This window comes from Acomys russatus, chromosome 13, assembly GCF_903995435.1.
Source record: "Acomys russatus chromosome 13, mAcoRus1.1, whole genome shotgun sequence".
In the NCBI taxonomy this organism is placed as follows: domain Eukaryota; kingdom Metazoa; phylum Chordata; class Mammalia; order Rodentia; family Muridae; genus Acomys; species Acomys russatus.
In genome coordinates this window covers 47,455,722-47,468,617 of record NC_067149.1, presented here as the reverse complement: position 1 = coordinate 47,468,617, position 12,896 = coordinate 47,455,722, and the positions used below count along the sequence as shown (strand labels likewise).

The 12,896-nt window shown below is 47.9% G+C and overlaps 1 protein-coding gene across 1 annotated transcript in view; it reads left to right on the top strand.

Annotated features, from left to right (window-relative positions):
* B4galnt3 (beta-1,4-N-acetyl-galactosaminyltransferase 3) overlaps positions 1–12,896 on the top strand; it is a 98,165-nt gene that overhangs the window by 53,261 nt on the left and 32,008 nt on the right. The gene's annotated exons all lie outside the window — the stretch shown is intronic.

Sequence of the window (12,896 nt, the reverse complement as noted above, 5' to 3'; positions counted from 1 at the left end):
ACCTACTAGATTTTTTAATTTTTATTATTATTGTTGTTGTTATTTGCAGTTCAGTAGTGTGCCTTCCTGGAAGATTTGAAATCAGGGTCTCAAAGAGACACCTGTACATCTATATTTTGGCAGTTTCCCCCCTAACCCCCGAATATCCAAGTGGTAGAATGAAACCAACTTTCCATGGTGGATGAGTAGATAGGCAAAATGTGATAGATATCCTTTGTTTTCTTTCTTTCTTTCTTTTTAAAGATTTTATTTATTTATTATGTATGCAGTGCTTGAAGGCCAGAAGAAGGCATTAAATCACATTCTAGATGGTTGTGAGCCACCATGTGGTTGCTGGGGATTGAACTCAAGACCTTTGGAAGAGCAGCAGAACAGTCAGTGCTCTTAACCTCTGAGCTGTCTCTCCAGCCCGTGATATATATATCCATATACAATGGGATATTGCTTAGCCTTAAAGTAAAGAAGGAAAATTTGACACGTGGTAGAACATGGTTGACCTATGGAGTAATGTTATAATTATGAAAGAAGCCAAATACATAAGAGCAAATATTGTATGATTCTATGCATATGCGATATAGTACATTTAGTATAGTGAATTTATAGATAGTAAAGTTCACAGAGAAACTAGCATAGTGGTTCCCAGGGACTGGGAGGAAAAGAAGTAGAATTTACTTTATGTATACAGAATTTCAATTTGGAACCATGAAAGACCCTAGGAAGGTTACATTGTACGACATAAGTGTTGTACAACATTGTTATTTTTTTATTTTTTTATTTTTTATTTTTTGTTGTTTTTCGAGACTGGGTCTCTCTGTGTAGCCTTGGCTGTCCGGGACCTGCTTTGCAGACCAGGCTAGCCTCGAACTCACAGCGATCCACCTGCCTCTGCCCCCCAAGTGCTGGGATTATAGACATGTGCCACCATGCCTGGCTGTACAACATTGTGTTTTGGGGTTGTGAGCCTAGCCTTGGATGGCCCAGCCATCTTTCCAGCCTCACTTGCAAATTAAAAAATGATCAAGTTTATGTTACATATTCTGTTGGACTTTTGCACTGCTAATATCAAAATACCTGGCAGAAACAACCTAATGGGAGGTGGGCGGTCCTTCACTCGTGGACTCGGGGCCTAGTGCGTCATGAGGAGGAATACAGAGAACACAGGAGAGCTAGATATACCTGTTAGCTAGAGACATCTCCCCGAGACTGGCTTCTCTCACGAAGGCTCCACCTGCCACAGTTCTCCTTCTTCCAAGAGTCTAGTCGGAGTCTTAACTCTTATCAGGTGATTAAAACATTCATTAGGTCAGAGGCTTCATGCCAGTCATCCCCGGGAACACCTCACAGATTCCCTAGCGGTACACCAGGAATCCCTCAGGGGCCTCTCAGCCCTACCAAGTTGATAATCAAGATTAGTTTGTCTTATATGTTTCTTTCAACACATATCCACATCTCAAATTTAGAAATGAGAAAGAAGGCTGGGCATGGTGGTTAGTGCCTTTGGAGGCAGAGGCAGCTGGATCTCTGTGAGCTGGAGGCCAGCCTGGTCTACATAGTGAGCTTCAGGCCTGTCAGAGCTAAATAGTGAGGTGGTAGAGATGAGGACCGGGGTAAGAGAAGGAACGGAAATAGTGTGGGACTAGAGCCCCTTGCCTTGTGACTGTGACATCTGTGCCCTGGTGGCTGTTCACCAAGGACTATGCCAGCCTTCAGCTGGTTGTCAGCTCCTCAGAATGTCAGGGTCTGTGCCTCTCAGTTCACCCAGTCTCCAGCTCAGGATTGTGAGGAGACACCGCCCCTTTGACATTGACTTACTCACATGTTTCAAGTGCTTGTTGATGTAGTGGGAATCTAACCATGAGAGAGACACGATTTTGTTTTCGCAGTGCTAATTTTCAGGCCTTCCCTAGCTAGGGCAGGCTCAGGTGCAGTTAAGCACTCTGGCACCCTGAGCCTCAGGCCAAGAACCAAAGAGTAACTTCAGACTGGTCTCTAAAGCTGGCTCGCCTTTGATATTAGACAACCCAGTGAACTTACCTTTAGGTCTCTGTGCTCCTGTCAACAAAATGGAAAAAGTTCATGGCATTTGAATGAACAGAAAAGAAGACCAAGAAGCCTTACGTAATGGCACACACCTTTAAACCCAGCACTCGAGAGGCAGAGGCAGGTGGATCTCTGTGAGTTCAAGGCCAACCTAGTCTACAAAGGAAGTCCAGGACAGCCAAGCCTACACAGAGAAACCCTGACTCAAACAAAAACAAAAACAAAATAAAGAGACCAAGAATATTTGGTAGTGACTCTGCAATGAGAACCTGACCCTTATGGCCCAGCCCTCTGCACTTAGCACATACAAACCCCCAAAATTTCAATTATTTGACCTTTTGCGGGGAAGAAGAGGGGCAAGCCTAACCTCACAATAACCTCTCTGTAACCTTGGCTGGCTCAAACTCTGTAGACCAGGCCAGCCTTTGTCTCCCAAGTGCTGGGATTGAAGGCATGTACCACCACACCTGCGCCCAATATTCCTGTTACTGTCCTGTATGCCGTCCTCTCCTCTCCTCTCCTCTCCTCTCCCGGTCCACCTCCTTCACAGGAACAGGTTGCAGCAACCTCAGCTAGGCTTTGGCAAGTCACTTTGCTCAGACCGTGCAGGTCTAGCCGCTGGCAGGCGCCCACATCAGATTATACACCTTCTTTGTTTTCCAGCCAGATGCAGAAAAGAGGCTTAGAAGAGACTGTGTTCGGTAGCTCAATGGTAGATCGCTTTCCTGGCTTGCTCAGGCCCTAAGTTGGATCCCCAGTATTGCAAATGTGTGGGGGTGGTCTGAAAGCAGGTATCAAGTGCAATGGGCTGGGAGGCTAAGGCTCCTGGCTGTGGGTCCAAACCAAGGCCCTGTGTAGCCCAAGAAAATGTCCTTGGCTTCTGTGTTCCCTTCGGATTCCGTTGCCTTTTTGTACAGCTGACAGAAGGTCCTGTCCAGGACACTTGTTAGGAGATCTTTTTGAAGAGCAAGTGGTTTCTCAATGCCATTGTCTGGAGGCTGTGACGACTTCAGTCTCCCATCTGTAAATTGGGAATTTTGTTGGCGTGAGTGATTGCTGTGGAGGGAAACTGAGATGGTGTATGTCGAACACGCAGCAGAGACGAGCCTGGGCACAGATGGCCATTTGTAGCTATGGTGGCTGCCCGTGTGCGCAGCACAAGCTTACCTGTTAATGGGTGGAATATGGGATAATTTGTGGAGCAGATGTTTCAACAGACCCCTCCTAGGTCTGTGTCGTTATCTTACTGTAATCACCCCGAAAGTCTAGGCTCTTTGTCAGTAACAGGTAATTGTTAAGTATTTCCTGCGTGTCCTTTCTTGTCTTTTAAAAAATTACTTAAGAGAGCCAACATCAGCCTCCTGTGTGTGGCTGTGATGCGCGGATGCCACTGTGCCCAGTTTCCAGCCCATCTCCTTAGTGGCTTGCTGACGTTCTCACTCACTTTTCACAGCCACACTCCCCACTGTTTCCCTCGTCATGTCTTCCCCACCTTCAGGCGATGATGGTTTAGTTCAGCTTGGTTTTTTTTTTTTTTTTTTTTTTTTTAGGTTGCTTGTTTTTATCCTGGCTCCCACTTTTTTTCTTTCAATGATTCTTCTGTCTCTGCAGGTCCTCCAACAGTGGAAACCATTTTTCCCTCTCAGTCAGGAGAGAGAAACCCTGCTTCCTCCTTTTACCTGGAAAGAGGCCAAAGAAGTAACCCAGGGCTTTTAAGATTGCATTTGCTTTTCAGTTTTAAGATTTGGTTTTATTTTAAGTGCACGAGTGTTTTGCCTGCACGAGTGTCTGTGTACCATGTACATAAAGTGCCCACAAAGGCTGGAAAAGGGCATCAGATCCCTTGGAACTGGAGTTACCAAAGGATATGAGGTACCATATTGGGTGCTGGGAACTGAACCCCAGTCCTCTGCAAGAGCATCTAGTGCTCTTAGGAGCTGAGCCATCTCTCTGGTCCTATTTTTTTTATTTTTTAAAATTAGGTGCATCCCTGCATATGGAGGGGCACATGAGCACAGGTTCTTATGGAGGCTACAGCCATCACATCCGAAACTGGAGTTAAGGTGGCTGTGAGCCATCCAGTGTGGGTGCTGGGAACCAAAGTGGGTCATCTGAAAGAGCAGGGACTCTTAGCTGATGAGCCATCTCTCCAGGCCCTGAGCCCAGGCTTTTGACTAACCACTCATGCGCTGTCTTATGCCCTCCAGAGCCTCCATGGACAACATTAAACCTTTAGCTGAGGTCTAGGGATAGTCTTGCTGAAACTCCTCCACTGCTGTTACACAGTCAGGATTTTCCTGTATTGTTGCTTCTCCTAGACTCTTTTGGACCATGCAGACAGGTTTCCTAATCACAGAGAATTTGCTCATAGTCTTGCCTGACATTTCTGAGTCTTTGAAAATAGAAAGTCCTTGAGCAAAATCATGTCAGCAACATCCAGTGAGCCCAGCTTGCTTTGTCTGCCTGTTTGCATCTGGCAGAACTGGCTTGCACTTGACCTGCATGTGGGCACCTGTTAGGACCAGGCCATTTCCAAATTCTTAGATAAGTGGGTCCTTTTATTAACTCTGGAGGCCCGCCCCATCAGTCCCTAGAAATGGAAAAGGCCACGTATGTGACCTTTTCTCTCTATCCCAGCTGTTAGCAGGGTATGTACTCAGTGTGCATCAGTCAGCTGCCCAGTGATGCCTGGTGACCAGTTAGCTCACTGGTCCATTGGCTTATTTTTTCCCTGTCTCCTGATGGCTCACTCTTAACCACATAGTCTACATGTTAGACATATGCCCTACTGTTGCATCCCTCAACTCCCTATTTGAAAGACCCTCAGGGAGGTAAAGGGTGGTCCCATGTTTTCCTTGAAGAGTTTTTTTTTTTTTTTTTTTGTACCATTCCACAGAAAGACAAACCTAGTAGGTTCAGAAAAGCCAGCCCTACCAGAGTGTCTGGGAACAACCTAAGTGGCTCTTGCCTGAGGAGTCACCTGCAGGCTATGGGCCTGTCTTCAAAGCCCTGGACTTTGCCAGCTCTTGGTTTTCCCAAAACTGTCGCATTTCATTAAGGGGCTTAAGTTCACATTCCCTGTGCATGGACTGTAACTGTCATAGCGCTGACTAGTAAAATGGACCCTGAAATGTTATGGGTTGTTTAACTTCTTGTAATGATGGTAAGTGATAACGATGATGACATCAAGGTAACTCATGCTAGGCCCTTCCTTCTGGAGTCTGTGTTGATCATCACCCATACTCGAAGAGTGGACACTTACTGAGCACGGCCATGTGCAAGCAGGACCTGTATTCTCAGAGCAGCAGCAGCAAATAGAAAGGACATTTGGGATTTCTTTCTGTCTTTTCTCCTCATCTGCTCCCTTGGCCTTATCTTCTAGCTGGATGTTTGTGGGAGCAGGAAGCGCTCCAGCAGCTGTAGGACAGGTACATCCCTGGCACTGGCTCAGATGCCCTCTTTTGGCCCCTTTTGGGCAGTACCCACGAGGCCAGTGGGTGCAGTTCCCATGTTGCTGGCTACAAGCCTCAGCCTGCCCACGACCACAACCATCCCAGAAGCTCAGGTGCTAGCTCGGCGGGAAGCTGATGGTACAGCTGACTGTTCTCCATTCCCCTGGGCCGGACTGTGCGCAGGGTTGGAGGCCTGTCAGGGAGGAACGCTCATGAGAGCCCTGCCTCTGTTTATCTGTTCAGGAGCAGGGAGACCTTAGGACTCCACCTTTTTTACTGTCCTCAGCCCTCAGCCATTCCCTCCTCCTGATGAGCTGGGCAGCCACCAATGATCCCCAGGGCGGGTCATGAACACAAACACAGGATTATTTCTTTTGAGAAAGGGAAAGTGCCAAAACCAGGAATAATTCACATCCAATTCTGCCTGGATGCTCTTGTTTAGTTCTCTGGCTGGTTGATGATGATGGGATTGTGTATTTGGGGCTCCGTTCTCCCCTCTGCATTTCTTTGGCTCTTACAGAGAGAGAGGGTAGTTACCTAGTGACTAAATTGGAAAGAGAGGAAACAGTCTAGGTGTGTGTCCGTGTGTGTCCGTGTCCGTGTGTGTGTGTGTGTGTGTGTGTGTGTGTGTGTGTGTGTGTACATGGAGTCACTAGAATATAGTTTGGTGTGGGTTTTTTTGTTGTTGTTGTTTGTTTTTTTAGATTTTTTTGAGACAGGGTTTCTCTGTGTAGCCTTGGCTGTCCTGGACTCACTGTGTAGACCAGGCTGGCCTCAAACTCACAGTAATCTGCCTGCCTCTGCCTCCTAAGTGCTGGGATTAAAGGCGTGCGCCACTATGCCTGGCCCTAGAATGTAGTTTGGAGATGGTAGGAGAACAGGGATGGGCTGGTGACTCAATGGGCACAGGATACCATATGACATTGATGGAAGTGAAAATGCTCATGCACACTTAATAGGGAGTAGGAGAATTAAGAACACAGCCTTTTGTCCTGGCCTCAAATCTTGGCTTTATTGAGATTTATTTGTTTTTATTATATATGTATGAATGTTTTGCCTGTGTATATGTCTGTGACCCACATGTGTGTCTGGTGTCCACAGAGGCCAGGAGAAGGTATTCAATCCCCTGGAGTTACAGATGGTGGTGAGCCACCATGCATGTGGTGCTGGGGATTGAACCTGTGTCTTCTAAAACCACAGACAATACTCTTAACCACTCTTTAGTCTTATCTCATAGAATACTAAGCACTACAAAACAGGATTGCTTATATGGTTTGCTTGTTCACTTACTAGAAATTACAACTAAAACCCGGCATTGTGGTGCATACCTTGAATCCCAGCACTCAGGAGGCAGAGACAGGTGGATCTCTGTGGGTTTGAGGCCAGCCTGGTCTACAGAGAGAGAATTCCAGGACAGCCAGGACTCTTGTTAGTTACACAGAGAAACCTTTTTGGAAAACCAAAAAGAAAAGAAAAGAAATTACAACGAAAGCTGAGTGTGGTGGCGCGCACCTTTAATCCCAGCACTTGGGCGGCAGAGGCAGGTGGATCTTCGTGAGTTCGAGGCCAACCTGATCTACAAAGCGAGTCTAGGACAGCCAAGGCTACATAGAGAAAACCCTGTCTCAAAAAACCAAAAACAAACAAAAAAAGAAATTACAACTAATTTTTTTTTAAATAAAGGAATCAGTAATCTGTGTTTAAATTAATATAAATATAGCAGGCCTCTGTGCAAAAAAAAAAGCATATATGCATATGTGTGTGTGTGTATACACACACACACACACACACACACACACACACACACACATGTTAACTGTTGTGGTTATAGAAATTCTGATTTTTATTGCATCAAGTTCCCTAGGGTATCCCCGACTAGGAAGCAAAGACTTCATCACACTCTGCTGTCAGAGCCTTAGGCATGCCCTGAAGACTGTCTCTCAGGTGACAGGTTCTCCGCTTCATCTTTGCCAGACTGTGACAAGCTGCTCCTATTTCCTTATCTGGGCTGGGCTCTGCTGGCTTGAAGCCATGGTCGCTTTGTCTTTCTGAAAACACTGACTCCTCAGGCTCTCTCCTCAAGTTCTCTCTAGGGACAGAACCTTTTCACCCCTCAACTCAGGGCTGGTTCTGGGCTCCTGTAAACTCGTGCCCTGGATGTCATAGGCTCTTGTCTCCTCAGCAGTCTCCTGTTTTCTGGCGTGACAAGGATTCTGTCTCTTCAGCGTCACTGTGTTTCATCACTTTTTCTGTTTGCATTTTGAGTCTCTGGAGAGTGAGTTTCTATATAGACCCCAGGGTTTCTCTGAACTCTGCACTCCCCCTGAATCTTCGGGTCTGTGGTGTCCTGTGGAAGAGGCTCCCCTCCCTCTCCCCAGGCTCCCAGGCTGCTCACACACTTTCCAAAGTCCTGGGAGAGCAGCCCCAGGCTGGAAACAGTACAGTAAAGATGCCTGTGTGTGCCACGGGACCCCCCCCACCACCACATCCATGCCTTTTCAGACAGTTCCCGAGCCCTGCCTTTCCTGGTAGCTTTCTGGGCCATCTCTAGTTTCCCTGTGGATAAGTAGAGCTGGCAAGGGTTTCTTTTTTGGAGGGCGGGGAGAGGGGTGGACAGGGTAAGTACCCTCTTGTTCCATGGCTTAGCCTTTATTTGGGGGTAAACTTGCATCACCCATAGTCGGGCTAAATCTGTTTCCACACGGCCAAGAAGCAGAACGTGGAGCGGAGAGATGGAGTGACTCATTCACTCAGGGCTGCTGGCCCTTCGCGGTGAGCTCAAGACTGGAACGTGTTCTGGAGGTCGCCACCGGGCTCTCTTGGTCCTCACCATGAAGTGGTGATGTATGTGCGTGTGAGCTGGGTGCTCACCTTATCATGGCAAAATAGAGCTTTTAGCATGGAGTCCGCATGGCAGTGCACACCTTTAATCCTAGCACCAGAAGCAGAGGCAGGTGTATCTCTATGTGCTGGGAGCCAGCCTTACATATATAGCAAGCTCCAGGCTAGACACAGCTGCACAGAGACCCAGTTTCAAAAGTAACAACCCCCAAACCAAACCCATACCTCCTAGCATGGTGCTAGACAAGATAATATGTAGATCCTCGTTACTGTTGGCCACTGTAAGTATCATTCTCCTAATTACTTAGGAGTGAAAGCAATACACAGTAACACAGAGCTTGGAAGAAGTCTGGTTGGGTGTTGACAGAGGTTTGGACATACTCTTATGTGGTGGGCTAGAAGGGAGAGTGCACTGGGTCAGCTAGCTAGCTAGCTAGTTAGTTAACAGGCTTTGGAAATGTATGCTAACATGCAAATTCAGTATTAACGTTTCTACTTCCTAAGTTGTTTGCTTTTAAATCTACATATTTATTTATTTAAATTGTGCTGGTAATGTCACCCAGGGCCTTGTGCACCACCCAGCAAGGGCTCTGCACTGAGCTGCTGGCAAGCACTTTGTTGTAACTAAACTCCACCTCCAGCCCTGAACCGTTAAGTTGGAAATGCTTCTAAGTGTTTCTTGCAGCTGGGATGGAGTCAGAGCTCAAGCCTGCCATCCCACTGTGGGATCTGTAGTAGCAACAGCAGCAGCCTCGGCAGGGAGGGGCCTTTCAGTCCTCCTGTGGGCCCGGCCCTGATGTCCACATGCTGTATTGGCAAGAGTATCAGATAAAGGGAAGTGAGCAGCAGCTCCTGCCTGCAGCACCGTGAGTGAGACTGAAGATTGAATCCCAGGATGCTTTGCATAAGTTGCCTTTTCACTGTGGGACCTTGGGCTGGTGACCATACCATTTTGGACCATACCATTTGTTTTTCTTATTTCTGAGAGAAAGGGTGAAAGGAGGCAGTGGAGTTGACCTGAGTTAGAGCCTTTGAAAAGTGATGCCGAGGGATATGTGTGTGCTATAGCGTCACAGAGAGCCAGGATGCTAATCTTCAGGCCTTTGAAGTCTGTATTGCCCCCAGGAGGGTGTTGGCAAAGCTCTGGCTGATGGTAAACTTGATAGCCCAGGTCTGTGAGGGCAGAGCGTGAGGCCCACAGCTGCGCTTTATCTGTCACCTGAGATCCGGGTGTCTGTCTCCCCTCATAAATGTGACACCTGCTGTAGAAGGACCAGGCCCTGGCAGCTGGTGCTTTGGAAGGAGAGGTCCAGCCAGAAGTAGGAGGAATCACTTAACAGGGGACAAGTGACAAGTGTCAGTCATTCAATCAGCACATTCTTTAGCTCCAGTTGCTCCCAGGGGAGCTAAGCAATGGCTGGGTATTCACTGGCAGGATGGATGCAGATGCAGAGATGGGGAGGATCCAAATATAGAGTCCGGGGCCTGAGGTGGAGTGTGCTTAGTGAACACTGGCAGGGCCATGGGGAGGTGAGAGAGGACCATGAAGCCCACGGAGCAGAGAGGACCATGAAGCCCACGGAGCAGAGAGGACCACAAAGCCCACGGAGCAGAGAGGAAATATCTATTGCTATGACTACCAAATCTCCGCCGCCCTGGCTGGTTACTTTCTGGTCAGCAAGCACAGAGGAGAGTCAGAGCGCTTCTAACTCTGTGCATTGTACACCACAGTTCTCTTATCTCCTGACTCAAATCCAAACCCCCAATTCAGAACCAGTTAGAAGAGAGAACGTGTCAAGCGCGCCTTGTGAGTCAGACACATACAGTTCGCTGCCCATAGCAGGCCTGGTGGATGGAGCAGATGTGTCTGTTCCTACCTTCCCAACGAAGAGAGCAAGATTGTGCTGGGCGGTGGTGGCGCACACTTTTAATTCCAGCACTCATGAGGCAGAGGCAGGCGGATCGCTGTGAGTTTGAGGCCAGCCTGGTCTACAAAGTGAGTCCAGGACAGCCAAGGCTACACAAAGAGACCCTGTCTTGGAAAAACAAAACAACAACGACAAAAAAAAAGAGGTGCAGTGACTCGCTCAAGCCATTATAGCTGTAAGTGGTGCATGTAGTTAGACCCTTGCTCAGAGTCTTGAAGACTACAGTATTGACCATCCAAATCTCACATATCTCAGAACCATATAGACATATCTGTGACCTGTATGTAGGTGAGGGCCTGGCTCTGCTAAACTTCACTGAGTTTCCTGTCTTTTTCTCAGTGGATCTTTCCTTGGCCACAGAGAGAGCTTTCGGTTAAAGGGGAATAGAAAATAGAACTGGTGTCAACGACAGTTGTTCACTTAGTGCAGACCTGAGTTCTGAGCACAGCAAGGCGGCCAGGGGTCTGTGGCCAATAAGTTAGATGAAGGAAGTCAGTCGATGCTCAGTTATCAAGAAGAGACATCAAACGCATTGGAGCTAAATTAGCCTGTCAGGATTCTTCTAAAAAAGAGTGGAGGTGGGGCTGGGAGGGTGGCTCAGTAATTTAGAGCATTCGCTATGCAGTCATGAGAACCAGGGTTCAGATCCCAGCATCCGTGGAGTAAGCTGGGCACCCCGCAGGTGTGCAGGGGGATGGAGACAGGAGCGTGGAGTAAGCTGGGTACCCCACAGATGTACAGGGGGATGGAGACAGGTGTGTTGCTGCGGCTTGCTGGCTTTTAGTCTAGCTAAGAAAACAGGAAGCTCAGGAGAGACCTATTCTCAAAGGGAGTAGGTATGGCGGAATTGAGAAGGATACTCGATGCCTTCTGGTCTCCACACATGCTAAGGCCTTTGACTCCAGGACTCCTCAAAGCTCTGCTAAGGAGTGGCCACAGGGGAGAGCATAAATGATGACAGACCTGGCTTGTGAGGGCTGTCTTCTCTGATCTTGAGTGACAAATAGATCTGTGGCGTACTGCTCCAAGCTTCTCTTTCTCCATCTGTAGGACAAGAATGATCGCACCTGGGGCCTAGAGAGATGGCTCAGAGGTTAAGAGCATTGTCTGCTCTTTCAGAGGTCCTGAGTTCAATTCCCAGCAACTACATTGTGGCTCACAACCATCTAGAATGAGATCTGGTGGCCTCTTCTGGCCTGCAGATGTACACTATATACATAATAAAGAAATAAATCTTAAAAAAAAAAAATGAATGACCGCACCTGACTAACTCCAGCATCTTAAAAGGCTCAAATGATGCCGTGCCTCTGAGATGCTTTCTAAACACAAGACACAACCCATAAGAAAAGCAGCCCTAATCCCCCTCATACTCCGGTCTGTGACTCTGTGCCCGTCCTTCCAAACATCAGCACATAGCACACAGTGTGATGTCTACCTTCCGTGTTCCTTACTAACGGTTTTACTCTGGTTGTTTGTTTTGTGGGGAGATATGGTCTCGCTGGGCAGCCCAGGCTGGCCTTGGAGTCAGCAATTCTGCCTTAGTTTTCCTAGATTTTTGGTGTGTTGTAGGTATCTGCCACCACCCTTAGCTGTTTATGCTGGCTTTGTTCAGTGAGCTGTGTCTCTGTTGGTGCTCCCCTGGCACTTCCACCTTCTGCCAACTGTTAATCCCCAGGGGTGGATGAATGTCAACTCTTTTATGTAGTTCGTTGTTTGTTTGTTTTTTCCCCAAGTGGTACTTCAGTCTGACTCCTTCTGTGCTGGGCGTGAACTCCAGAGCCGAGATGTAGCCCGGCCCCACGAGGGCATCTTAATAAAACAACCCGATGGGAGAGGCCCCTGCACACTCACGGTCTCATCTTACCCTTGTTACTATTTGTTCTGTGGCCCCAGATCAGTCCTTTCATCAGCCTTGCTCACATTTTTCTTACCTGGAGTGAGGATGAAGAGTCTGATTTATGGGCTTTGCTCACTCTAAGCCCAGCAGCCCCGCCCAACCAATCATTTTATAGTCGAGAAGGCATGGGCCATCTAGTGAACTACCGAATCCTCACCCTCACCCACTGCAACCCTTTGCCCTCTTCGTTTGTGTAGGAATGCTTGTGGCACGTCAACCATTTCCTGTTCCCTCTCTCTCTCTCTCTCTCTTTTTTTTTTTTTTACCTCCTCAGATGTGTGCAGACTAACCAGTCCCAGAACAGACATCAGTGAGTCGCACGTAGCCCTCAGATGAGCACAGAACTAAATTTGTGGGACAAATACCAAGTCCCAGGCTCACTTTCCCCTGCCTCCTCCAGCAGTCCCATGGTTAAAGATCAGAGAAAAATGCCCCTTACCCTTCCTCCTTTCTCCTCCTTCCCATAGTTCCCTGCTGCTGCCCTGGCAATGACCTTTGTCACTATTTCTTGACTATTTCTTGGTGAGAAATCACCTACCCAGTGCAGCTAGGTGCTGTAGTGGGTCCCCACAGTGTGTGACAACAGCGCTGATCACCTGGCAATGTTCCTTCTCTGATTTGGAGTAGGCAGAGGTCCTTCCCGCCCTCTGCCCTGGGGACTGTAGCTAAATTTGTGTCTGCCACCTGCCTTGCCAACCTCATACCTACCTTGTGAAGTGGGGTGAGGATCGGTCACCT